Raw genomic sequence first — 4,914 nt, forward strand, 5'->3', positions numbered from 1 at the left:
TCACAATACGAATTTCGCCAAGTCCAGAGTGTGATTTCACTGACTCCTCTACATCCTGCATTGTGCAGTGTGCCCCTGGCTGCGTGGCAGCGTGGATCAAATGTTCTCCAACTGCCAGGTGACATGTTTTTCCCTCAGATGTCTCTCTGCCATGCCTCTCTAATTTATGTCCTCTCTGTGTGTACTATGGGAATTACTGTATTTTCCTGAAGGTCTTTTTTTTCCATTGAATAAAATCAGAAGTAATTTACAGTTGTGGGGTCATTTTTTGTAATGTTGTCATTTGAAAAATGATTATGTCCATAACTCTGCTCTTCAATTTAGCGGAGTATGCTGTGTGTGGTGTGTTATAGAGGAGGATTTTTAAGTGGAGCACTGACACAGGACCTGTAAAGACAGCAGTAGTTTTCAACCCTTCAACAAAGTAAGTCTGTGTGCCAGTGTATTGAACAAAGAAGACACAACCTTTACTTCACATGTAGGTTTAGTCTACCATGATGCAAAACAAAGCACAACCTATTAAAGGATTATTAGAAAGCGAAAAAACTCTCTAGTAGTTGTAATGGTTAGCTTGGTCCAGTGGGAGGCGCCCATTAGCAGCAGAGTCTTAACATTTATCAATGCACTGGTGCTACTGTTGAGTTGTGAGACAAAACTGCTGCCTGAGGCAGGGGTTAAACCCCCAAAGAGAGAACAGAACTATGTAATCACAAAAGACTTTTTCTTGCAGTAAAATAAAACATTCTTCTCCATCATAACTGAGCCTTTCAGTGTCATTTGCTCCTCGTGCAGGTTCACAGCAGTAGCAGAGAGCCTCCATTAGCTGGGGAAGCTGTAGTAAGAAAAAAGAGTCTTCTTACAATAAATGTAGAATAAATTATTGTTAACTTGTCCTGACTTATTGATCTGTCGAACATCATTTTTTCGGAAGTTCTCATAATACATCCGTGGTGACACCCCCCCGTTTTCTGCCGTTGTCGTCTTGCGTCTGTGACGTCATCGGTCATTGACCTTGTGGGCGGAGCTCAGAGACGCGGAGAAACACGTTGGAAGACATTTTAAAACCAGCGTTTGGAACGTTGCCTCCGGTTTGTCAGTACTGAGAAAATTTTTAATTACCGATGAAGCCTGGATGCTAAAACAAATTTCGAAGCTGCATTTTTGTCGAGCACGAATGAGGCTGGACGCCGAATACACCTGCGGCGGGAAGGTAAGGACAAGTAACGAACTAGCTAGCGGTTTAGCGTTAGCATTAGCCCAATCGAGACACGTGAAGACACAGGAGCTCTTGATTGTTTAAATCCCTGTTGCAGTCGTTTACAGCCACTTTAGCGACCTTTGCATCCTGTAACTTTGTGTTCCATCCTGGTCACTTTAACTTCGTTTATGGTGGTTTATCATGTTGTTGTTATCAGTTTGTGGCTATTTGTTTGTTCTCAACCTGGCTGCTATGCACCTAGGTGTTAGCATTAGCCTTATCTTGTTACTTTCCTTTCCACAAGCACTGCGGTTTCAAGAAATTCTAATTCAGTCAGCAGGTGTAGGAACTGAGCGGGTGGTAACAACATTTATAAAACGAAAGGCATCCAAAAACAAAACAAGACGTCGGGGATTAAGCTACACAGATAAGTTATATTGCGTTTTTGGGTTACAATGTTGAAATTATTATATCAGATTATTCATGAATTAAGAAGTTTTGCCAATCTGAGCAAGTTATTATATGACCAGCTTTTTAGTAGTAAGTTTGTCTGTTTCCAGTTGCAACTCTTTACAATTACGTTGCGTGTGTGATTGTCAAGGTGTTTAGTTTTCAGGTGTTGTGTTCTACACCGTTCAAGAGGTGAACTATTATTTGTTAATTAGGTTACTTGTTTTTCAAGTGTCGTACTTGTGTTTTCCAGGTTTACTGGTTCAGATGCTGCAGCCTGGACACAAACAGCAGCTCCCACCTTACAAACCAAACAGGTACGTGTCCTTAAGATTTACCCAGTCTGAAAAAAATGTGTCGATGATCTGAGTTATTCACGTTAGTAACAGTGTTATTGTTTAAATCCCTGTTATTTAATGAGTTTTGTGTTGAATATAACAACAACTGATTAATCATGTAAATTGCCAGAAAATATGACTAGATTTTGAAAACTCAAAATAATTGTCAGTTAATGTTGTGTGTCTGTGGACTGATGTATAATTAAAAATACCACAAGCTTTCCAAAATTTACCTGAAGTGAAAGTTTTTATTACGCAGGTCACAGTAATATACACAATATGACGTCGTCCACGATCACAGAGAGTCTCTGAGAAAGTTCTTTGAGACCAGGATGGAGTCCTCCAGGTAATTCACAAACAACACATCAACTGTCTAACACAGAGCACCGATATTAAAGTGTATGTCTTCAGCAATTGATATGAAGTCTGAACAGTTTGATTTATCACTAAATGACTTGATTCATTATTGAAGTTTTTATTTACATAGTTTATGAATGTACAGTTTAAAGAAAATGAAGAATTTAAACATCAGCTCCCTTGCTCTGTTATTTTTTCTCTCTAATTCTCATGCCATTTCTCTTTCTGTCTCCTTTCTGATTATGTCACCAAGTGACTGCACGTCTACCCCAGTCCTCTACAGACTTCCAATACAATTCACCTCACTGCCACCTCTGCAGTCGTTGGCCTCATTGCATATGAGGACGACAGGGAGTAAAGAGAACTGACTTCAGATCAATGCTGGGAAGACCAAAGAACTGGTGGTGGATTTCTGCATGAAATCCACCCCCCACCCCCCCCAGGACCAGTGAGCATCCACGGAAGAGACAATGAGATGGTGACATCTTCGAAGTACCTGGGTGTTCAGCTGAACAATAGAATGGACTGGACAGACAACACCACTGCACTTTACAAGAAGGCTGGAGGTGGTGGGTGAGAGGAGGATGATAGCAAACTATCATCCCTGATGGACAATGAGCTCCACCCCATGTGGGACAGCACTGAGCAGCTCCTTCCTGCTGCTGTCAGACTCTACAACCAGCACTGCTCCTAGTTTCACTAGGTTTTTTTTTGCACTTTAATTAACCCAAACAGCTGCTACCAGTCAGTCATTGTGTGCAATATCTGTATTCATTTTCTATGTGTAAAGTTGTATATTTCTCTTCTGTTAATATTTTTGCCCTTATTTATGTCTTTCTAACTTTTTTCAATCACTTATGCAACAATGTAAATTTCCCCATTGTGGGACTAATAAAGGATTATCTTAAGACAAGGTTGAAATGTGAAATACTGATAACGATATCTATTATTGTTAGATATTTGGCTGGGTTGGGGCTTGAACAGGAGACCTTCGGTTGGGAGTCATGCGCGTTACTGATCTAGTCACTGAAGTCCACAGTGCAAAGCCTCGCAGTAAAGGCAATTGTAGTGATAGTACAATTGCAAAATTGTTGTAAATAGCAAAATAGCATAAAAAGTTGAATACGCAAAACAATAAAAAGCTTCAAAAGTGAGAATATGTCATAGCAGAGTGGTTTCTACAGCATAAAGTGCAGTGTCTGAAGCGGGGATTGAACCGGAAACCTTGGGATTTGGAAAGCTCCCATAGGGTCTCATTTTTTAATTCATAAAAATATTCATATAAAATCATACAAGCATAGAATGACAAGTTGAATACATCCTGGAATGTCCAGCAGAAGCTGAACCTTTCATTTTTGAATGGTGTATGTAGCATGAAGCGTGCGGGACTAGTTAGGGACCAAAAAAGTGTCTTTGAGAGTGGGATAAAGGTTTCTTGGTAATTTATGAACTGCACAACATTGATGTCTTTATGTTTAGTATTTAAATTATATACACAAGACTAGGTGTAAGAATGTGAGGATTAATGTCTACTGATATTGTAACGTTTGAAAAAAGAAGTAAGGTATCAAAATATTTTCTTGTGTTTTTGTAAAGTGTGGATTAGGAGTAGGGTATTGATAATTTTATGTATGTTTTTCTAGGTGTGTTCATACATGCAGATGTTGTTTGAGAGCAGGAGAGAGGCCTCTAGGTAATTCATAACTGTATGTAATATGAAATAGTGGTCAATAGTATTCAGTTTGATACAATATGAAACGTTGTTTAGAAGTATTTATTTGAGTAAGTTAATGTTTTATCAGTTCCAGGTGTAATAGGTAGTAGTGTATTGATCAATTTGTTTTTGTGTGTTTCCTTGAGGTGTGTACATGATTGCAGTGTTTGTAGATTGAAGAAGGTCTTTGATGGTATGGCAGAGGTCTTCAGGTAATGTTGAGAGAGTTTTACAGAAATTGTTTATATCCTATATCCTGTATAGGCACTGTGTAAAAGTATTTAATTCAATGTTGAGTTTTTAGCTGTATTGTTGATAATTTTGCTTTGTGTGTGTTTTTTTGAGGTGTGTTCAGAGAATGAAGACGATCTGTGAGAGCAGGACAAGGGTTTATAGGTAATTTCTGAACAGGAGACGAGAGTACTGACATTAGTGTTTTCATGTTTGGTGTGTTGTAGTAGATGTAATCAGTGTGAATTGTGTAAGGTAGGGTATTGGTAGTATGTAAGTGTTTTTGAATGTAGCCATGTCTGTTATTGTAATTGAGAAAGTTAATTTTGTAACTGTTTTATCTATGTTATTTAGTAATATTTATGTGTTTTTGTTGTATTTATGCCTGTTCAGTTGTTATTGTATTTTTGTAGCTGTTTTATATTCATGTTATTTTGTTTTTACATTTATGGTTGTTCTTCTGAACTGTCTTAATTACTTGATTATTGTAATGTTTTTGGGGCTTACCATGTGCTAGCACTAAAAGTTTAGGAATGGTTCTGAAAGCTGCAGGTAGAATGGTAATCAACGTTTATGAGCACTGTTTTGGTGTTTAACTTTAAAAGTCATTAGTCTAAGAGAATATA

The 4,914-nt window shown here is 38.2% G+C and overlaps 1 long non-coding RNA gene across 1 annotated transcript; it reads left to right on the forward strand.

Annotated features, from left to right (window-relative positions):
• Positions 1-1,027: 1,027 nt before the first annotated feature.
• Positions 1,028-3,310, forward strand: LOC127139309 (uncharacterized). The gene is made up of 4 exons (XR_007809472.1): positions 1,028-1,210; positions 1,902-1,965; positions 2,246-2,332; positions 2,597-3,310. It is a non-coding gene; the product is annotated as an uncharacterized LOC127139309 (long non-coding RNA).
• The last annotated feature ends 1,604 nt before the right edge of the window (positions 3,311-4,914 follow it).

This window comes from Lates calcarifer, unplaced genomic scaffold (genome assembly GCF_001640805.2).
Source record: "Lates calcarifer isolate ASB-BC8 unplaced genomic scaffold, TLL_Latcal_v3 _unitig_111_quiver_2874, whole genome shotgun sequence".
Taxonomy (NCBI): Eukaryota; Metazoa; Chordata; class Actinopteri; family Centropomidae; genus Lates; species Lates calcarifer.